The 23734-nt window shown below is 36.4% G+C and overlaps 1 protein-coding gene across 7 annotated transcripts in view; it reads left to right on the forward strand.

Annotated features, from left to right (window-relative positions):
- Window positions 1-23734, forward strand: part of ARVCF (ARVCF delta catenin family member) — a 295429-nt gene that overhangs the window by 31 nt on the left and 271664 nt on the right. For 2 of the 7 annotated variants that reach the window (XM_040602840.1, XM_040602847.1), the window contains exons 1-2: window positions 182-399; window positions 20018-20084. The gene's annotated coding sequence lies outside the window, so the exon portion shown is untranslated. Of the gene's footprint in view, window positions 1-160; window positions 400-5055; window positions 5072-20017; window positions 20085-23734 lie in introns of those variants that run through there. The other 5 variants (XM_040602773.1, XM_040602802.1, XM_040602813.1 and 2 more) reach the window with 5 other exon arrangements.

The following is a 23734-nucleotide window of genomic DNA, read 5'->3' on the forward strand; positions in this document are numbered from 1 at the left end:
ATAGCAGGGCTGATGCAGCCCGGGTGTTCCCTCGGGGGATCGTGCGGGTGGACGGAGGCTCCTTCCGCGGGAGCCGGGCACCCGCGGGGCCGCGCCGGAGTGGGGAGGGCGTGAGCGGCGAGCGGGAGCGGCGCGGAGGGGGCTCCTGCTCCCGGGGAACGGGAAGCGAGAGGGGAAGACAAGGGGCTTTCGCTGATATGCTGCTCAGTGGTTGCTGAGTATTTTATTGAAGAGTTGTGTGTGTGGGGTTTCATTCTTTTTTTTTTTTTTGTTCTTTTTTTTTTTTGTATGTTTTGTTTTTTGGTGTGTTTTTTATGTGGGTACACCCACCTCCTTGAAGCCAGCAGAAGCAAGGAAAATAAGCTGAGGACAGAGAAATAAGGGAAGACGGAGGAGATGGTGAGCAGATCATTGGGTTGGGGGGAATGAATGAGGCTGCCGGGCTATTTTCTGTGAGAGGTTCTTGCAGGGTGTAGTATGTCTGGGATGATTTTACATCACGATTGCAGACTGGCTTTCTTTGTTTGCAAAAGATTGCTATTTAAGGTTTAACAGCGGTTATCAGCTTATTGTGAGATATGCAACGAGGAGCTGATGTATATGAATGGCTAAAATTATATACGCAAGCCACACACACAAGCAACCCCTAAACAAATCAACATTGTATTAATCCTGTAATATGATGGGCAGCTCTTGACATGGAGGGAAGTCATTGCTCAGGTTATTTGTGGCATGCATAAGAGATGAATCTCTTTGTAGCAAAGCCCAAACAAAACTAACCTATTTCTTCACAAACGTGAAATCCATTACAGACTTATAAGCCAAAGTTAGGGGTGTCTTTCTTTTCATTTTTCCTGCAGTATTGCTATACATGATTAAAATTGAATGTTTGCAAAACTTGATCAACTCTTTAAAATGATCACTTCTAGCATGCAAATAATAAAGACTGTCTTTCTCCCTTTCTCTTTTTCTTTTTTTAATGTAAGCACTTGTTTGTGTATGTGGAAGGGGGAATTATTATAACAAGTACTTTGTGTTTTACAGTGTACTGTTGTGCCTTAGGTAGGTCACAATACAAAATGTGATTCTTAGCATGTTATAAAAAAAAAAAAAAAACAAGCAGATTTTTTTTCCTATAAAGTAAAACCTGTTTTTATACTAGTAACATCTTAACACTAGATACAAGTTTGTGGGAAAAAAACTGCTATTTTTTATTAATGGGAATGCTTTATGGTAAAATCATGGTTCTAAATGACGGAATATTGACATTGGCTGATTGTATCTTCCTGTGGATGAAGTGCTGCAGTCTGTATTAAGTACATTAGCCCTTTAAGGTTCCATAAATTTAAACATACTTTGTTTACAAAATTGTGCAGGACTGCATGGTGCAGTAGTAAAATCTGAAATTTTAGTGGCTTTAGAAATGTTGCAAGGCACTGCAAAAGAGAAAAAATGCAGCTTAATATTAAATCTTCTGTGGAAAGAAAGGATCTGTTATAATAAAGTAGCACAGGATATACATGGTGACTAAAGTAACTGAAAGGGCTGGATAGTTTGGCGTTTCTACAGGAAAAATAAGTTGTGAACTATGCTGTGATCTTTATCACGCAAGATATTTGGATGGATGGCAGTTATATTTATTTTAAGCAACATCTTTCTCTAAATGCTTGCCTGAAATATTTAAATTATATGCTCCATTAGGCAAATGGATTTATCTTCCCATTACTTGGCTGAAGGAATGTATTAGGAGGGCAGGGTTTAGAAGAACAATACAGTTTGACTGCATAGTTTCACTGCATAGTTCATCCTCATGTATTGTTCAGAGATGCATAGAATGTATTGTATTTGACATTGGTGTTCTTTATAAAGTTGACTTTGCTGATTTTATTTTTATGCCATAGTTGCTGTCAACATAAATAACTGAATTTCAATTACTGCAACCATACATTTGACCTACTATTTAGCTAGAATAGATGAAAATTAGTTCCTTTCTTTGATTTTCATCTATTAATTAAAAATCTCTGCAATGGATTTCAGTCTCAGCAATTTTTAGTACTGGAAGAACTGGTAAGAGTTACAAATATAGAGAGATTCCCATTATATTGAGTTAGGACGCTGCACTAGAAATGGCAAAATTCCTGCCATTTGCTTATACTTCAAATTTTGTACAAACTGCAGTTGAGAGAAAATATCTTATCCTGCAGACCATCTGCATGGATATTACAGTTACATAAAACTAAGCTTCTGTATTTGATTTTATGTAATGCAACACATGATTTCTATAGTGATTTTGGTGGATTTTGGTTAGTGTCAGAATTGATACACTGTGAGGAAAACATGTTAGAATTCTTGTGCTACTAGGTTTATAATTTGTTGCTGTTAATATTTTACTGTGTGAGTATAAATCATTGACACAAACATTGTAAACAAATGCTGTAGAAGCTAAGTGTGAGATCATATTTAGCTTATGTCTTTACAGTTTACCCAGAGTATGACAGTATCTTGTCAAGCGTGAGTGCATTCTATTCCTAATAGCCATCATAGTAATCTTCAAAGCAGAAATGTTGGGTCCAATTTTTTACTTTTAATCCTGTCTCTCCAACAGAAGGAGGAAAAAGGCCAGCTCTAGGGTTACGCCAACATGGATAGGGAAAGAATTTATCAGTTGTTGCGTGCCATTACCTTATTCAGACTTCATATGAGTCACCTGGAAATTAGCTTTGAGACTTCTGTTAAGATTAAAATCCACGTATTTTTAGAAAAAGTGTTCTTTCCATAATGTAAAACATTTAGCATATACCTGTGACTTGGTAAACATATTTTCTTCAAAGGCATTAGCAATATCATGGGTTTAAGCATTAAATTAAGAACAAGGAGATCTTGAAGTATGCTGTGTAAATTCCAGGCAGGATGTGGTCTATGTGTGTGTGAACCAAGAAGGTTAGCCACCTGAACATCTGAAAAAAGTAGCAACCATCTTCAGTAATAAAATGGTTTTAATTTGCCTCAGCTCACTTTTGTAAAACAAAGCCAGACCCAAAAAACTGTGGTGAAAGTTTTTTTCATGGCATCATAGAATGATTTGGATTGGAAGTGACCTTAAAGACAATCTAGTTCCACTCCCCTGCCCTGTTCAGGGACACCTTCCACTGGCCCAGGTTGCTTGAAGCCTCATGCAGCCTGGCCTTGAGCACTGCCAGGGACGGGGCATCCACAGCTGCTCTGGGCAACGCGTTCCACCACCCTCTTCTGTTTCTCATTTGTCCTTTCCACTCCTCCCATCACATTTTGCAGGCAACCCAAAACAAGCTGTAAAACTACTTTTGGTTCTGTATGCTGAAGTTCTAGAGGGCTAGATCTTCTGCGTTAGCTTAGGTTGTATTAATTTTAAACAGTATGTAAGACAAATAACTAATTTTAGTGAATCTCACTCTTTCTGTGTGTCTGCTTTTCTGCAACATTGTAAGAACAGGCAGCTCAATGTAGTTATATCCAATCTTTTGGAAGGCTGGCACTCCAGCCTTGAGCAGTCATGTTTTCAAGAAGCGGTGTTTTCATTGTGTGGTGTGTAAATGGCTAATCATTCAATGGTAAGCGGACTGCATGTCTTCTTCATCATGAACTTATACAGACTACATGAAAAAAATATTTTGGAGTCATGAATGAGACTTACTGACTGCCACTGTTTTTTCAGGATAGTTTGACGTTTTGGCCCACCAAAATATGTGCCTATCTTGGGGATAAAAAAGTGGAATAAAATTTTCTAAAAAAATAGTAGGAATGTATACATGGGTGGCATTTTAAAATACTTTAATCTCTTGTAAGGAACACTTCACTTTAGTTAATGAAGCTTATATTTAGTCACTACTCGTTCATGCAAAGAGCATGTATGAATATATTTTCTTACAATAGCTGTCATTACTGGGAGCATACCAGTATTGAAACAAATGGTCTCTTACTGAAAAGAATGGATCTTAACTAAGGCAGGCACCATTATATCCCTGAAATGACTGGCTTTACTGATATCATTTTTTTTAAACTGCTTATCAAACTTTGTAAAAGTTTATATTGTTTATACCCTCCTATTTTTCTATGTAGTGAAGTTTTTGTTGTCCAATCTAGGTAAAATTGATGGAAATGTCACTGGGTCCAGGTAAGAGCCATCTGAAGTTGGTTCCAAGAAGCTGGCTACAGTGAAGTCAGGGGATCTGCCTAATCATATCTTTCAAAATCAGGCCCTCAGAGGAGTTGACCTAGAAAACCAAAATCAGTGGGTACTTCTGTAGATCTCTGAATCGGTATTTTCTCAAGCATAGACTTTTGGCACAAGATAGAAACAGTTTACTAGCAGTAGTACACTAAGGAAAGAGCCTGTGGGCCTGAGTATGTGCAGTTCTGTATCTCTCCACATACCTCTGTGTGAAGGATATCTTGGTCTGATTCTGCAAGTCTTAGGCAGCTGATATTAATTACCATGAGACAAGTTGAGTGATTCTGAATATAGAGTATATTTATAAAGAGAAAAAATGTAATATTTAGATTACAGATTCCAGGCTGAGTAGCCCAAGAAAGTAGTTTTCATCCGACACTTGTCTAATGGTGATGCTGCTGGTAGCAGTATAACAAGGTACTACGATCCATTAAGAACACGAGCAGGATTGTGCTTCTCTGCTTCACTCTCCAGTTTATATTGCACTAGGAAGACCTTTTTGAACTACATGCAGTATGCTTCATCTCTACAGATATGATGGCTTTCTTGGGCAATTTAGGATCTTTGTTCCATAAGGTCCTTTACTGCAGCATCAAGTCTTCTGTGCATACTTCAGTTGATGATGCCTATAATCATGGTTTTCCTGCATCTTGGAGCATGTGCATTTTGTTTCAGAAGGTGCAACAGGGTTTCTGTGAGCTACTGTGTGGAAATACGCGAGTGCACCACTAATCTATTCGTTTGTGATTTGTAGGTCAGGGAGAAATAGAGATTTTGCTATCAAAGCAGTATCATCTCTTTGCTGCTTCAGTGCTTACATGACATTTCAAGTTGGCTGAAGATTAAAAGGATGTTGTCAAGGTAGCTTTCACAATTTCATTTTCATTATTTATTTTGTTTGCCTTGTTATTGCTGTCATAAGCCATTGAAAGCTTGAAGTCTAGTGCCTTGCCACCAGGCCTTTGTCCTCCAGAACAGTTACTGTTTAGTTGCTTATGGTTTATTTAAGAGTTGTGAAGCATTTACTGTCTTTTGAAATACATTACTGAAGAGTTACAGCTTAAACGTTGCAAGCAAGTGAGAGGGAAGGTGAGGATATTGATGTTGGGCTGGTCGTGACATTGTGTGGTTGTGGTAAACTCAAAAAATGTCATCTTTTCCTTATTTGTTTCAGAATGTAAGGATTTGGGAGTAGACTTAGGCATCAGTGATTTCTTTGCACAGTCATCCTTGTGAGTGGGCTTTCCAGGGTATTGATACCAAGACCTGTGCTCCTAGTTGGATCTATTTTGAATTATGTGATATAGTATTAGAGATGCAGTGGTATTGACTGACTTTGGGGTGCTGAACAGTAGCTTGATTTGGAGTACTGGCCACAAAAATATCTTTGTAGAATCTGGGCTTTGTATCACATATGCCTTTTTTCTTTTCTAAACTTAATTCCCCCCCTTATTTCTGCTGTCATAAAAAGAGGGATAATGAGGGGGGTTTTGTACGAAAAAATGCTGCCTTAACTTGTTGCTGTAAGAAAGTCTTTGTTAATTGATCTACATTCATTGCAATGTTAAGTTAGTGAAAGTAGAGCTACTGTTTCCATTAATTTAATTGCCTGTTCTTCATCTGCTCTGGCAGTGTAATTTCTACCCATGAGTTGGAAGCTTATCAGCACAATTCCTCCATGGAACCTTCTCATTACAGTAAATATTCTCTATTTAGTTTGGGTTATGTAGTAATAAAATTTTAAGTAACTGCAAGTCAGGACAGTGACAGAAGCGATTGCACAGGCTTTTACAGGATTATTCCTGTGGTCAAGAAACTGTATGTCAATGTTTAACTAATCAACTAATCAAGTGTCTATGTCTACTGGATTCACAGCTTGATGAGAGCTGTACATATTAGTGATATTGGGTAGACTTATTTTTGCAGGTTTTAAATGAAAAAAACAATAATTTTTGGCAGTATGCAGAGTATAAAAGGTTGCAGAGATTCCCCAGAGAAAAGTGAATTGTGGAGCGACTTGAAATACAGTTCATCAAGCACAGACTGTTTTGGGGAAGGAGATTCTGATATGACACTTGGGCTGGGAGAGCTACAGTAACTTCAGGCATGTCAGTTAGATGCCTGAGTTAGAAAGGGCAGCCACTTCTGGCTGCAAATAAAAACACTGGATAGAGACAGACTTCTCTGGAGGTTGATTCAGGCTGTGAGTTTGAATCAAGTGTTTTAACTGGCACTTTGAAGGAGCCTCTCTCTCTGCTGAGAGGCAAATACATGGATAGTGTATGGAGAGTGGCTTCCTAAGTAAGGATGCATGTCAGGTGCTGAAAGTGAGACGGCATGGCTATTGTTCTTGTTAGGTACACATGAAATCTTTGAAGAACTTTCATGTGGTGGGTATTTTTATCGTTCATTGATGGGTTGAATTTTCTTTTAGACAACTGTTCATGCTGACCTGACCTCTGAGGTTAATTGTACGAGGTTGAAGGGGAAAAAAAATACCATTATTTTGTGCAGTTGTCAGAACCTTGAAAGAATTCAGTTGATCTTTGGTTGAGTTTCTTGTGATGTGTATTGACGTAACATCATTCATAGGATTCTAGTAGAATCCATAAGCTTGCTACTGCAAGGGTTTCTGGTTTGCTGTTCCTGGGAAAGAGATGGAAGCTTTAGATAAGACTGCATATGGAGAGAAAGGTGGCATGAGTGTTACTTAAGGTGTTATACCGGGCTGGCTTGTCAAGGAAAATCCCTCTTAGCATGAACAGGAGATACATAGGAAATGCAATTAAAGTGTCTCACAAAAACAGTGTTCCTTTAACATGGTGTGGGTCTCTTCCGCTCCCCACCCTTTGCTTCTCTAGAATGTGTAAAGAGCACTAATTATTGGTGTAGACATTTTTAATGATGTTCTGCTCTTTCCTTTGACACATAATCTTTACATTTTGTTAATCTTCTACAGTGGTTGAAAATGATATAAAGATGAGATTGCTGGTAATGGGAGGTCTTTTGTTTCTGGTATCTGGATCTGTTTCTCCATTTTGATAGGCCAGTGACAATGTGTGTTCTTTTATTATGTGTCTACTCTGAATTAATTAAAAGAAAAATGCTTATATATGCATTATATAATAGTAGTGTTTTATACAATTGCCATAATAACATTATCTATATTTCACTTTTCAGTACTTCACAGATCTTTGGCTTATGTTTCGTATTCTGCTGTTGTATGTTGCTGTCAAGATTTGATTTAGAAATGAACTCTATTTTAAAAAAGTGAAATAATATAACATTCCTTCTGGAATTCTTTATCTAATGCAAGGAAGCTTCAGTCATGTTGATCAGTAAAATGACAATAACCATTTGTAGAACTTCGGTTCAGTTTTGCATAACAGTAACTGTATCCTAATAATGGTCCCAAGGTATTGAAAGCATAGTTTTATTGTATGCAGTAGCTATAAATTTAAGAGTTTTCCAGTATGTTGAAGACATTTACTCTTCTGCCTGAATAAATACCACATTTGACTTTATTTTATCAATGTAACGTCAAGTACAGTCTCAAACATGATTCCTAACTTAAACTGGCAGTGTTCTTCTTTGCACCACAGACTGGGTCATACCATGCTGGTATTAACTTCTCCACATATTTTTAGACGGGTTCTTCTTTAATTCAGTGTGACAATGCAAGTAGTGAGTTATTGACGGCAGCTAAAGTGAGACCATTATGATTGTGATCAATAACACACCTGCATAGAATAACAACTACTGCCAGGGACATATTTTGTATTGATTCAGAAATTTATGCTGTATCCACTATACTCAGTCTGCTACTTCCATAATTTATGTAATAAAATCTCTACTTTACAGAAGCTGTTACTAAGTTAAATACCAAGAAATGATGACATATCAAGATGTAAATTACATATTGAAGATTTTACTACAAGCAGAAATAGCACTTGTTAAATTCCTGTGGGTTCTGGTTTCGGACCAAGGCACTTCCTTACTGCAGGCTGAGAGATAATGGAAGTAAAAAACAGTGTTCCCTTTCCTGAGGCAGAATTCTAGAGGTGGAGGGTATGATGCTGTTTTTAATGTGATGTGGCGATGGGAGCTGATTAAATTCTGTAATCCAGAAATTTGAAACCTTGGTAGAATTTCTTTATCAGTAACAGTAACTCTTATTCCAGTTCTGTCCTTCAACTGGAATGTAATTTTCTCTTAATGCTAATACATCTCCTTTTGTGGGTACCTTCCAGCTTGAGGTATTCTATGATTCTATAGTCTTTCTGTGTCTCTTAATAGAGGAGGAACACATTCTAAAAGATGAATGTGATCCTCTGATGTTCTTTTCCAAGCCTAAAGTCAGTGAAGTTGAACAGAAGGTACAGGTTACGACTAAGAATTTGGGAATACCAGTGTTACTTGAAAGTAATACCTAGCTTCCTGGAGATACGTTCTTATTCCCTTACTTGCTAGACCTCTTAATTGTGGTGTTGATCTCAGATTAGCCATAAGTCCGATGGAAAACTGTATATTTATACTGCACAAAATAAAACCTCTTGGTGGGTTTTAAGCATGACGAGAAAACCTAAACAATATATCACAAATAATCTTGGTGTATGAAGCCTATGTGAAGCTTCCGTTGTTCATACAGATACATGTACGCTTCATTAATTCTTTATTTGAATGTCAAACAGAAAACTCATATTTGTAAGTATTGTATGCACTGTTTTCCCAGATATACAGCCTTCCATTTCTGATGGTGTTACCATCTTTATATCCAAATATACCCACAGTCTGTCAACAGGAGTAATCTCAGTGTATTCCAGAGAAATATGAATGTTTTCAAATTTACTGCTCTTCAGGTTATTAAAAAAAATCCTAGTTATTGGTTAACTTTTATATCTTATTTGTTGCCAGTCTTCTCTTTAGTGGCATTATACCAAAACTCTGTCTGCTGTAGGAACAATACAGTATAAAAGGTCTGGTTTGTGCTTCAAATGTTCAAGACTCAGTACTAAGACGTTCAGCATCAGGCCTGTTTAGTGAAACACTTCCATACCAAGCTTGGACTAAATCTAACCAAATTCAAGTACGATATTGTATTTTTTTGTGTAATAGTATGTTACATGTTGTTTTGTTGCTTAATGCTGAGCTAAAACTCCCAAAGTATGACAAATAAGAATCCAGACAAAATAGTGTGCCCCAGACAATTTTCTCAGTTGGTTAGCTCATGAATGATATGCTAGCTCTTGAGAGTATGTTTTGTGCTGGTATTCTGCCCTATACAGAATGAGGATATTTTCTTGCAAGAATATTTGCTGCATTATCTTTTTTATCAGGGTTTCATGATGGTATTTTCCTTTAGGTGATAAACAAGAGTCTTCAGCTTTTACAAAAACTACTTGCTGTGTTGGCGGTGGGGTTTCTGAATCCCAACCCATGCTGTCTGTCTGTTCAAGGAAGTAACCACCTCTTTTCATTTATGACACCACAAATTACTTTTCACTGTTTTGAAGCAGAGAAGCAGTATGATAATTTGGAATTTCAGGAGTTGTAGTTTTTAACGGACTGAAGAACTAACGTTAAACAGAACTGAAGCTTGTTATATGTTATATATCCTGAAGAATGTTATATTCATTTAGCTCTTCAGGAAGATCTAACGTGACTTGTCTAGTTGTACACAGCCCAGTAATAAAATTCATGTTTTGTATCGTTACAAGTGGTTTTTAAATTGAAAATGAACATAAACTCTAAATATTATTAATTGTATAAAGGCTAATCTCTTCACAATGCTACGCAATTATTTGCACTTAAATTATCAGGAGATAATACCGGATTCTGTTTTCCAAGGGATTTTTCCTTCCTGAGTGTTTGAACACACTCTTTTCCAATTGCAAAATTTTGATTTTTCTGGACAATTATCATTGCACATTTTCTAAGCCCTACTGAGGGTATGGAAAATTCACTAAGGAATTTCTTGAGCTGTTGGACCTTCTGCTAACAACTAGCAGAGGTCTGATGAAGTTTGCAGCCTGGCTTGCTTAGATTCCCTTTGAAGGAAGATCAATGGTGATTGAATCCTGAGTAAAAGGAATATGTGAGAAGCTCTCTGTGATTTATAAATAAGTTGATACTTTGGCTGAGATTTTTAGTGACCCCTTAGGAATTTAGGTCCAAATTCTTAAAGGGATTTAGGCACCCAGTGCAACTTTAATTCCATTATATTTCTTTACAATATTGTCACTGAAGCCAAGGGACTTAGGTTTAGGAATCCTTCCAAAGGTTTTGCATGTAGAAATTTCCCTGGACTTGTATTTTTTATGTTTTAGCTTTGTTTTCAAATAAAGGTGCATTAATTTGGTAAGATGTATCGATAAGCATGTTTAAATTATTGCAGTTATTTTAAAAATGCACTCGCAGATCAATTTCTTCAAACTACCAAACTAAGGAGCATTTAGCATAAAACTTGATTTTTAAATGTAAAAATATAGATGTATATTTGTATACATTTGGATTTGAAAGACCTGAGGTCATATAATAAACACAAGGATTCTGTGGCCTTTCTCACCATGTTTGCGTAAAACTGCACTCGCTTTTGAAGGCATTTGGTACGTTCCCAAACCTAAGTAAAAGTAGCAGAGGTACTTAGAAATGTGGAGAGTTTCGAAATACAAAGTTCCCATTTATAATATTGTAAACTGTGCAATTAAGTCCAATCTCCAGTTGAGATTGTAAAACTCAGAGGATATTGAACATCCACAGTTGCCTCAGGCTGTCGAGTGGACTGTATTGCCCACAATTAAACAGATGAATGCACAAATAAGGATAGGCATTCTTCCAAACAGTTCTGGCTATATTTAGCAAATTCTTCTCATTTCCCTCTCTGTAGGAGGGTAGTGATGTTGGTAACATTAACATTGGCTGATAAAACTGTGTCTTAAGTCCTGTCCTACAAGATGTTTTACTTTCCTGTATTGTTTTGACCTTGTATTCTCTCTCTTTTGGAGAGATTCTGTAATTTTCTACCTCATTTTATGTATCAATATTTGAAGGACTACAGTGCCACTTGTTAAAATGCAGTAATCTATATATGTAGCATACCTTCAGAAAATACTGAATTCACACTTTGATTAGTTTTCTTAATTGATATTTGCATTTTCCTTTCATAAACTTCTATATTTTCGAAATATGTATTAAAGTTGATGCTATATCTGGCAGATTTGCAAGATACAGTCTAATTTACAGTATAATTTGCATCTGATCTGTCAGATCATCTGTTCCATCTTTTGCAAGATTTCTCCATCTAGCATACAAAATCTTTGCTTCAAACTGTGATGTTTTATGGTAATTCAGAGAGGAGACCTCAAATTTCATTCCAGTTCCCCTTCTGCTAATTTTAGGCTAAGTTATTTCACTTGCATCTTTGCTGTTTTTACTTCAGAGTACCGTGTTTCTCAAGACTTAACTGTTTAAGGGCAGAGATACTGTTCCTGGGACCTCAGATTATGATGAACTGTATGATACTCATTTTGGTAGTGTAATGTTTACCATAGCATATGTCATCTTTCCTGCTTCAGTTGTACCTCCAAACTTTGTAGGTCTCGGACAGTAGTTGAGCTTAGCACTTCCTTCCCTTTCTTATACTTAAGGAAAATACTATTTCCTTCTCTTTCAAATATGAAGTTGTACAGATACCATAATCTCCATCTGCATTCCTACAGCCAGGTGCCTGGCTTTCGTATTTTAGGGTAAGGAAGTAATATATAGTAATTAAATCTAAAAGCATATTCTCTAAACCGCCAGCATGTTGCATCATTCCTTTGTCATCACAGAGACCTGAGCTGTAGAATAAGCAAATGATTTCACATCGGAAATTCCACTGCAGTTCAGCTGTGTGGGCCTTCCTTCAAATCTGGACAGCTCTGCTGTTCTGCCTTTGAAGCATCTTCTACATAACATCAGCTTCCTTCCCATGAACTGATTGTTCTGGTGGTTCAAAACTTACCCATACTTCAGCTTATTTATTTGTTTTTTATTTATCCAGTTCAGAGTGATCTGGTTTTGTGTTTTAATAGCTCCTCTCGTGCTCTTTTTCTCTCTGAGAATTTAATGTTTGGTATATATAGTGAGGACAGTATTGCCTCCTTTCAGCCTTTGTTTTGCTAGGCTAAATAATCCAAACTCTTATTCTTTTGCTCATGAAACCATCAGTCTGTTCTCCGGTAGTTTCAGTAGTTCATATTTATGCTGAGTCAGTCTTTCTCTAATGCTGATCTCAGGAATATCATACTGAATTCCAGATGCAGTTGTTCTTTTGTCACATACAGTGGTATCTGCAATTCCCTTCTTTTACTGAAAATAGTTTGCTGTTAGACCTTGGTATTATGTTGTCCTTTCTCACACACGGCTCTTCCGGTTCTTATGTGGTTGACTAATACTTTTTTTGTCTTCTCTGCTGAAGAAATCCAGGCTAGGTCTACAGTGTCTAAGCTTACTGAAAATGTATGCATCGCAAAAAAGTATTCTTTTTTGTTCTCAGACATAATCTAATACAGTGTGTTTTGTTGCTTTTTCCATCAGACTTGATGAAGGGGCTTGTATAAAGGACCAGGCACTGGAGATAAAAATAGTAGTTTAGATAAATAGGGAATATCCCAACTAATGCTCAAATAAAATAACTAAATTTTATCTAAAATGGAGTATACTGCTCATCTCCTTTTTTGTTTTTTTTTGATTGGTTGGTTTAGTGGGGTTTTTTGGCCTTTAAAATGTATTTAATATTTCTCCTTTAGTGTAGTCAGCCTGAGAGAGGATTCCAGTAATACTAACCATTTCAGGACCCTGTGTCTTGGAAAGAGGGAGAGATTTATGTGAACTAAGAGACTATGCAGGGGCTGTGGGAGAATGCTGGTGTTTTAGTCAGGGAGTAGAAAGGTTGAGGTTGTTTTCCCCATCAGGAGATGGACATTAGTTGGACTGAGAGAATTGCAATAATTGGCAATAGACATTTTAAGCATAAATAAGACCGTGTTGATTTATCTTTTGTGCTACAGGCTTACTGCCTGTGCAGTAATGAATAAATACTGCTGCATTTTGAAAGTGCTGTGTTTTACTTTATTAAACAAGTTGGCTACTGATCCCAGTGGTGAAAGAACTTTACAGGTGCCAAATGCAGATGTGTGTGTTGCTGTAATGCAGTTGGGAAAAGGAGGCTGCAGTCTAGAGTTTTAGTGTGTATATGAGTGGGCTGTGTCGTTCCCCCAATGATGCAGAAAGCAAGGCCTGTGAGAGAAGCTTTTTAGCCCTTGAGAGGCCTAAACCAGATTAATCTAAGGTGTAGCTTGTCACAGTACCACAAAAATAAAAGGAAGACTAGCAAGAATTACAGAAAAAACCACAACTATTTCCACTGAAAAGAGGTTGAAGTGTAGGGGGAAACAGCTGGTTTCACAAAGGAGAGCCTGATATTTTTTAATTGTATTTTTTCTATTATTTTTTCTTTTAATCAGTAAACCAACATATTTTGGGATGGTAGAAGTTTCAAAAATAGTAATACAGGTGTCTCTGTTAAAGAACAGGGCTATTGTTTCAGGAGTGGACAAACTGTGGAGCTGTAATCTATAGGAAAATTACTGATCTTCAGAGAGTTTCTGACTGATTAAATTCATAAGGATAGGTGATGTAGACATCTCAGATACTTTACTGTCTGCATAGTAGCTCAGTTAAGAAACTAGAATTTTGCACAGGATCTGATTTAAATGAGCTTTCTACTGTTTGTGATCTATTAAGTCTATCTGCACGTACCCATGAGACTGTTACACAGAGAATATTATTATTTTGTACCGTTTTGAGATTGATGTGAATGGAATCAATACCAGTTACTTTGTTTTTCATTACTGAAGGCATCTGAAATGTTGACCAACCTTACCGTACCTGTGTCGAAGAGATCACAAAGCCCTTATATACACACCATTTGACCTTCTAGGACATTCTTCAAAGAACTAGCAGGCTTAGCATGTCACTTTTTTCCTCACTTGAGGAAATTAAATCTAATTAGGAGGATCCTACTAATACAATGTAGATACAGATTACAGGTGCACAGTGTGTGAAGAGTCTAGAATTAAAATAGCTGTAATGAAGAAGGCGGGGGGGGGGGGGGGGGGGGGGGGAGGGGAAGGAAGATCCTGAAATAGGCTGACTTATTTTAGAGTACAAGATTGATAATTTAGTGACTTTAGTAGCTGCACAGATATAAAATGTTCACAGCAAGTTGGGAAATTCTAATGGGGAAAAGAAATCTCTCAAGGCATTTTCTTCTAGAGAATATAAAATGAGAAAGGAATTATGGACAAATATAACAATCACAGAATTTTAGTATTAGTGATTAACCACCTGATAATTCATTTCTGTCTTCTTCACACAGGTGTAGTTTGACTGAATAGACCTGAATTATTTAGGTGTTTTGAGAGGAGAATCATGAACAGAAATGACTTCTCCTTGGGAAACCTTTGACGTTTCACTGCCTGTTAGCATTGTCCTTCTTATAGCAGATGTCACTTGAGACTTTTGTAATAAAGAACAAAAAACTACGCTTGTGCATTCTTGTAATTTCACATGGAATTGAGCAACTAATTTCTAATAGAAATCTCAAGAGCACTGAGTTTATACAGGTTTCTCCCAGTTCCACCTCAGAGTAACTGCTTGCATATATCTTTTGAGGCAAGGAATGTTAATAGTAGCTTCTTCGTGAGAAACTGATTATTTAAAATATCTTTGACACTATGAAATTGAAAGAAACTTACTGAGTGTGTACAGTAGCAAGACAAAACCCAGCTGGTTTAAAGGAGGTATAATATCCAGAAGTGAAAAATGTATGCCTGTTTTGTGTGTCCTTGTGTGACAGGGAATTTAGAGCAGTCGTTGGAAGATGAAGGAATCCAGCCCTCTGCATTATTGGACCCAGAGGCCATACTGTGTCATTACTAATGCATGCAGGCATGTTCGATAAATTTCATGGTTATACATCTCATTGTCATTTTCAGAGCTCATTGATTTAAGCAGCTTCCACTGATCACTGATACTACAACAGACAACATAGTCTAATATGCTGATAGGTACAAAGTGGTTAAGTCTTATTTCAATCAAAAATGGAGAAAAAAAATCTACTGCTAGGGTGAACAGAACACTGGAGCAAGTTGCCCAGAGATAATGTGGAGTTTACATTCCTGAAGATGTTCAAAACCTGACTGGAAAATGTTCTGGGCAGCTTGCTCAAACTGACTCTGCTTTGAGCAGGTTCTGTGAAAGATGGTTAATAATTGAACATTTCTTAAATTGTTCTGTCTTCTACAAGGAGAAGCAAAGTTGTAAGGATCCTCATAGTGCAAAGGGTAGAAAGTCCAGAAAGGAGTTTCAGGGATGCAAGACATTCTCCTTTTATGTTTCTCACTGAGTGTAACCCTCAGTGACTCTCCCGACATGGGAAGAGCTGGATGGACAGAGCTGTGCGTCGGGCTGCGGTGTGGCTGCAATTCTGAGGCTACCATTAGCAGCTGTATTTATAGAACTCCAGTTTGTGGGTTTTTTTAACCAACTTAGTTGTATCCATTTAAATTAACACTTAAGGTCAAACTCATGCTTTTAGTGAAATAAAGAATTTTAAAAGGCTTATTTAAATGTAAAGGCTTCCAGTGTCACTTTATACAGCTGGCTTCAAAACATGTTGAATATAATCTTCTAATGAATTTTGGCGTTGCCAGTAGATACATGTTTCTTCCATCATCTTGTTTGTTTCTGTTTGGTATTTTGTACTTTGAGTAATATTTGCAATTACTTTTCTACAATACCATGTTAGTAACAGCAGCAGGAAGCCATAGTTAGCTCAGCTGGAACATTTTGGCCTCTAGAGTTTTTATTATTGCATTCAGAGTAAGAAATAACTGCCTGCTTATCTTTGTGGTATTCTGATTCCCTTCTTCCTCTCATCCTTTTTTCTTGCTCAGTATTACTTTATTGGTTAGACTTAAGACAGATGGTAAGAATAGTAAATCCAAGTTGATTGTAACAGATATTGTCTGACATTGGCGTGTCTGTAAGTAGGAAGATGAAAACAATGGGCAGTAAATGTTTTGGACAAGCTGAAAGAAGTTGCTAAAAGAATTCATAATTGTTGTGCCTGTTGTTTATGCAGTCCAAAGTTAAAATTATTTCTTTTTATTTATGCACCTTTCTGAAAAGCCTCAGAATTGCTGTGATGGTGTATTGAGCTGTATTTCTGCTTAGTACTCACTGCTTTTTGTTGGTATATTTAATGTTACCCATAACTTTCATCAGTGCAATCTTCCTGTTGAGAATGTGGTACTGTGGCACAGTGGTGGGACTGGAGATCTGTGATTGGTTTTCACCTCTACAACTGGTCTGCGTTAAAGCACCTTGAGGACATATTTGTAATATTAAAATAAAGGTGCTTACCCTTTGTTGAAAATCCTGTCTCTGGGGAGCTAGGTTACCTGATGAGCATGTTTTACTCATCTCATGGGGATGAAGCCTGAACTGTTAAATCTGTGGCAGCAAAATGAGACAATTTTTGAACCAAGTCATCATTTTCAGCATCAATAGAAGGTCATGCCCTTGTCAGCCAGCGCTGGTTCAACATGAGGTTCCAGTCAGAATTGGCTGCATTATGCTTAGAGCTGCTCTTTAAGAGACCTTCACCCTTTACTGTGTTTGGGACTGCTAATATGGTGGGTCTTTTGAATATTTATGAGACTTATTAAGATAGTCCTTACTGCAGTTATTCAGGATATATACTCATTAGATCTTGGTAACTGGTCTGGCAGAAAGAAGTTTGTTCAAGCTCATGACAGACCACTGGATTAAGTGCCCTTTTTCCATCATTTCTTCTCTCCTTAGCATGTGTTAAGCCATGATACTTGTTTGGCAAGTTCAAAATACAACTCCACTTGTACTACTGCTGTAGTTTCAATGTTGGCTTGGTTCTTGAGAAATTCAGACCTTCTGGGACCTGGAGTTCGGCAGTCTAAACTTTTTAAACAAGGTTATAAGTGAAGACTGGAAATCTTATTTGCTTGCTCTGCTGCTTGACTTACCTAGTGTTTTGCTCAGCTATATTGTACAAGGATATGTAAAATCACATTACATCCATGCCCCTTGAAATTTTAAGAGTATGTTGTTGCAAAAAGTTAGAGATATGTTTTAATAGCAGGTGATTGTTCTCATCAAGAATTGTACTAGTCTGATCTTTTTACAGTGCATGTAACATACACTTGAATTTCTTTTCCCATTAACATCTTCAGATGCTCTATAGTGATTAGTTTTTTATCAAGTGAAAATTACCAGAATGTCAAACACTTCTTGAGGAATGTCAGGCATACTTTTTGAACTATATTGCTCAAAAGTGAGAGAAGTTTTAACATACATAAATGTAAGTTATAGAGAATTATAATTTTTTCCTGAAATCGTCCTTGGTGCTACAGGCATGTATGTACAGGTAGCAGAACACATAGATTTGTAACGGAAGTGAGATCTTGATTTATATTGAAAACATAAATTAAAAGCTAGCCATTCAACTTTTTTCTTGATCAGTGAGATTCTTCTTGGTTTTTTTTTTTTTTTAATAAGCCATAATTTCCCACTTTTTTTAAGAGTAGAAGCTTTTAAAATGGCTTATACAGAATTGTCATACTTAAAAAGTAATTTTAGAAGGATCAGTTTTGGATTTGTTGCAATGTTTTAAAACTTAATCAAACTACTAGTGGCATTTTAAAATCTGTGATATTACCCCTCTGATGGCTGTTTAACGTTATTTCTGATTGTTATTGGTTCTTGTATTTCTTTTTGGTTAGGGGAGATCATATGTTCATTTTATTTTTGGGGAAAAAAAAAATTAAAAAGGCAAGCAATGGCCAGATTTTGCCTCTGACATCTCGATTGAATTGCTCTTCAGGCGAAGTCTGAATTGCTAATAAAAATGAAACTTTTGAGGAAAATTCTTGCCTGCGGTTAGATTTGTACTGATTCAACACATTTCTTATGATTCTACCTTCTCCATCAGTGCTGCTTCTGGAACAACATGACTCTACTAATGAAATTTTATTTTGTGACAAACTGAATTTCTGTGTACATGCTCTGCTTCCTAGTATGTTTCATGTTTGTGATGAGGTTTCTCCTTTGTTCTGCAGTACTTGAAAGCGTTTAGTTATCAGAGTTGATGATAAATAAAGCATCTTGTTTACTAATTAGATAAATTTTCATCAAGTGTCATCCTAAAGTCACTGGAATTACTGTATTGAGACATAGTGTTGCCTTTTAACTTGTAAATTATGAAATGAAACATATATTGTGGAAGGTGGAGGCACGCAGGGAGAATACATGGTTTTTGTAAGGCAGCCAAATGCTGACTGGCTTACAAGATTGGGGGGGAAACCAGTGTCTTCCTCTATAAAGGCAGTCTCCAGATAGCTGTGTTCATATTTTTTAGATCTCTTAAATTGTATCAGTTTCATCGATATAAAAAGCTAATTTTCCCATTAGTGCACATATATCTTTTGTGGTTCTGGGTATTAATAATTTTTTACTGGTATTAGTGGGTTCAGATAGGGCCTTGTGTGTGAGCACTCTTCTCTGAGGACTGTAAAAAACCAAACAAACAAAACACCAAAAAACAAAACCCCCAAAATAAAACAACCACAACCCACAAACAAACAAAACCAAGAAACTCTTAACCAACAAAAAACAACCCCCCAACAAAACCTAACAAACCAAACCAACAAACAGAAAATGACCAACACAAAACCAAAACAACCAAACCAAAACAACAAAAAGAAAACCACAAGCAAACAAAGGAAAACCACAGAACAATCCACCAAAACAAACTCTAGTTATTTGTGATACTGACCACTTAAATTACTGCTGTTAGGGGATACCCCATATATCACTGTGATTGTTTTACAAATTCAGCCAGCAGTAGAAGGACCAATGGCCAGCTGTGCTTTGGCACTATAGTGGTATAGCTACACTTAGGCATACATATATTCCTCTGAGTCTTGCCCAGTATGTAATGATAATCAAGGATTCCATGATACTACTGTCTTGCTTTTTTTTAACTTCTGGAAATTCTGCAGAGGAGAAGGTGCGATTTCCAGCTTGCAGTGTCTGTACAGAAACAGATGTATTTCTAGTTTGGAAACAGGCAGGTACAAAAACGTTTGGAAATTGATGCTTTGGGGAGTTAAAAAAAGCACAGAGAATACCTACCAAGACTTGGCAAAATGTAGCCGAAGACAGTGTTTGTATTCCCTGGGAATTAACACTTCGTTAACTTGATTTGAAAAATTTGCCCATTTCCTTGTATATTCAAGTATGTATGTGTTCTGTGGAATCTATTATTCTGTATATGTAACAAGTGTAAGGTTATGGAAATCCTATGTATGATCCAGAAAAAAATAATTTGAGCTAAAAGATAATAAGGAGAAAAATTTTGGCTGTTTTGCATCTTGTTACTGTACACTTAAATGAGTTTTGGGTTTTGTGATCCAGAGATTTTGGTAGAAACCTGTCTGTATAGTAGACCATTCAAATTGGGTAAGAAATTTCTGCCATGAACTTTTATTTCATGAAGTAGGAACTCTAGAGGCTAATGAAAGCCTTGTCTTAGCTGTTTTGAACTAGGGATAGTGGTGCAGTTTTGGCAAGTGTTTGGGTTGTGAAGCTGTATGTTAAGTTGCCCCATTGCTCAGGTGACCAAGCTGTTTTCTATTCAGAGTTTGATCTGTCTCTTACGTTTTTCAGGGATATCCAGAACTGAGTGGTGCTTTATGAACAAGGAAAGGGGCCTAGCGACTCGCCTGGAAGGGTGGTAAGAGTTGTTAACATTTCCTTAACATATATGTTTTATTTCTTTTATTAATTACACACTGTCTGTAAAATTTAGAAGGCAGAATTGTTACTAACTTAATCTGCCTTGCTATTTACTATTCCAAACAGTCTCACAATTGTCATTCTTTAACCAACAATAAAATGATGAAAGACTAAATTCATTTTACAGTAATAGTCTTCATTGGCCTTTTTCTCAAACAGTAGGACTATTGAACTGAGTATGGCTAAAATATGCAAGAGTTTCAATTAGTCTGCTTGGAATAGCAGACCACTATATAGAAACAAATGCATCTGTATAATCAAACTGTAGAACAGTTAACTGCATATAATGTAACTGATGATAAAGCTTCCAAAACTTTATAAATGGACCTTTTCAAAATGTTTTGTTCTGCTATCCTGCTTTTAGACAAGTGAACTGGGTTCCCACCTCCTAACTGCCTGCTCTGAGCTGTTTCAATTTTGTGTTCAGCTGTACCATCAGACTTCATTTGAGGTTGTTCTCTGAGCTCTCTGTACAGCAGTCTGTGGTGCGTGAATGTAACACAAGTATAAATTCAGTGGTTATTTACTGGTGTGATGGGATGTATGGCTTTCTGCAGCATTTGACCCTTCTGCTAACTTACTGGTTTTAAGTGAAGGGCCCTTTTCAGAACAGTACAGTGAGTATAGTCAAAGACTATATATAGTTAAAGCAATTTATTACTTTGTATGACTTCCGATAACTTGGAAAGTCATTCTTGAGAACTAACCAGACAGAAGTTTTCTTGCACAAGGGAAAGCCATCTACACTGAGATAAAGGAACATAATTTTTAAAAGTTGGTCTTTTAAATGACTAAAACCAGAAGACAGCTGTACTTGCTAAATGAATAAAACTGATTGAATAATTCAAACTTGTAAAAGCCTTAATTTTCGATTTCATTTTTTTTTCAATTGTCTCTTTCTAAAAAAAAGTAAATTTGGGTTGAAAGATGGGAACGGAGTTTACACAGTAACAGGGAAAACTGAAAGTTATTGCTTGTTAATATCCTAAACTATATAGAAGAAGTGGGAGACTTCTTAGGTGGTTTGTCACTGTAACAATCATCCTGAGGTGAAATTTATAGTTTTTGGAGCAAAGGAAAATAATTGTAGGGGTGAAAGGGAGTAAAGTGTCAGGAGCTAGAAGGCATTATCTCTTACCATACAGCCTCACTACCTGTTCAAAATTAGGAAAAAAGTAGTAATCAAATGAGATGCTGTTTGTGAATACATGAGTAACCTGTTATTATTCTGCAGCATATTTGTGAAGTAAAGGAATTTACAAGTTCAAAAATGTTCCTGCATCTTTTGCACTGAAGGAACAGTAGTAATTGTGCTATCATTACCAAAGTTATTTTTTAACAGAGTTCATGTCCAAGACTGATTTGGTTATTTCAGAAGTGAGGTGTGCTCTGTACTTTTTAAGAGCGTGTCAGCCTTAATCAGGAGTGCCATACATTTTTAGAATGATGGTGCTTTCAATATATTGCTTGTCAGCCCTGAAGAATGCTGGTTAGTTCGTTTACAAGTGCAACTTGTTGGCTGAGACTGCTCATTTATAAAACAATTTTAGATGTATTTTGATTGGTTGTTGGTTTGTGGCTTTCAGTGATAAAATGGAATTGCATTTTTTTGCGATAGACATCTTGGTGGAAAATCTGAAAAGTTGGAGGCATTTGGAACTGCTTTTACTCCCACTGAGGTCAGCAGTAGAATTTCCATGGCTTTCAGTGGGAGTAACATTATACTGTCTGAATGTGAAGACTTTTCCTCTTCTTTCAAAAAGCACTTATAATAGTCTGCTGTAGCTAGGGTTACATGAAAACTAAGTAACTATTGTACTACTTGATTATGAAAAAAAGTTTTTCCTAAGTCAAAGAAAGTAGTTTTAACCATTTCTGCTATGCCAGCATATTGATTAGTTTTTTTAATACTTACAGCTCTGAAAATCATTGCACCATAAAAATTTGTTATCTAAAATTGTTTTGTTTATGTCATCCAGTGTGTTGTACTATATTGTACAGAGGAGTAGGTCTGAACAGAGTGCCTTCTCATGAGGCAAGAAGAATTCCAGAATGAATACTTACTGGAGTTATGTAGACGTGGCCTAAATTATACAATCATACATAATACCGCTCATCTAAACAGAGAATCTAGATTAGAGAGAAGGCATGCAGTTTTGTGAACAGATGGGGTTTTCAAAACTGTGTTAGTTCTCAACTCTTAATAAAAGATTAATGTTATTAGTGACATTTTAATGGAATTTATGTATCTATTTTTAAAAACCCACTATTTTTTTCAAAGGTGAATATTTCAGAAAGTGAGATACTCTATTTGCTATGCAATAACATTTAATAAGATATTTAATTCCCTCTAGGAAAATGCTGTTACAATTGAATTTGGCATAAAAGTTTCTAGCCAATGGTTGCCCCAAAATTATTTGTAAAACATTAAGAGTAACTGCTTTTTCAGATATTAATACTCAATAGATATTTCCAGAACTGCAATTGTGTAATTTGAATGGTCAGTTTTGATTGTAATGTGCAAAATGGAGTTGCCTTGAAACATATTCCAGGCTGCCAAGTTTCAGACCTGAGCCATCCAGAACATGTGTTTTTTATCTGTTATAAACACTTTTTTCCTTGTAATTAATCTTTTCCCCCTAATTCATTGTTCATAGATTAATGTCTGCTTATTTTGGGTTTCTACTATATTTTCTGGAACACTCAAGAGCGACGAATTAATCTTGTTTAACTGATGGATTGCTATAGATTAATCAAACTCCTACTTAATGTGCTTGATATTTCTTCCAAGTAAGCTATTTTTTTAAAAGTTGTCTGTAGTTAAGTTTATTATAAAATAAAGTCCTGGGCAAGAATCTCTTGCCTGGGAAGTGCAAGATAGTCGAATTACCCAAAGAGAGCATTTTAGTTTATAAACATTTGCAACATAAACAAGTCTGAGCTAAGTAATTTTAGAAAAGATTTTTTCCTCCGTGTGGTGTGTATTATATATAGACATTAATTAGAGATTTTTCATATGTAGGTCTTTGAAATTATTTTTATCTGATTAATCTGACAGCAAGTTTATCTATCTTGCATTTGAAGTTTTACTAGTTTCTCTTCATGGCATGATTTACAAGCTAACCTGATGACTTACTCTGTGTTGTATGTCTGAGAATTTACCTCTGCATGATTATTTTTACTTAATGATGATACAAATAAATTCCAGAATTGCTGATGAGTCGTAATTTTGCCTTGTTATCCACACGATTCTAGTGCCTTTGGTGTTGTTGAATGGATTTAAAAAGGAACGTGGGATTCTTATGTATAATAAGCATAGATTTAATTTCTTACATTTCTGGTAGTCTGATTTGGAATCCCTTTATAATTCCCAGTTAAAAATGGTTACTTGTTTGAAGGTGTGGGGAATTTACCTTGCTACTGCTTATGACCTGGCATGGTTTATTGATGATCATGTCATCCAGGCAGCTGGAGAGTTGAACTCCTTCTGTTAACCTGCATGAGGCCTGGGTTGCAAGCCTGTGTGATGTCGGAAGTTGCTGCCCTGCATGCCTAGGTCTCCTCCTAACAATGATGACAGTAACACAA

The sequence above is a fragment of the Falco naumanni genome, chromosome 1 (assembly GCF_017639655.2).
Source record: "Falco naumanni isolate bFalNau1 chromosome 1, bFalNau1.pat, whole genome shotgun sequence".
Lineage (NCBI taxonomy): Eukaryota > Metazoa > Chordata > Aves > Falconiformes > Falconidae > Falco > Falco naumanni.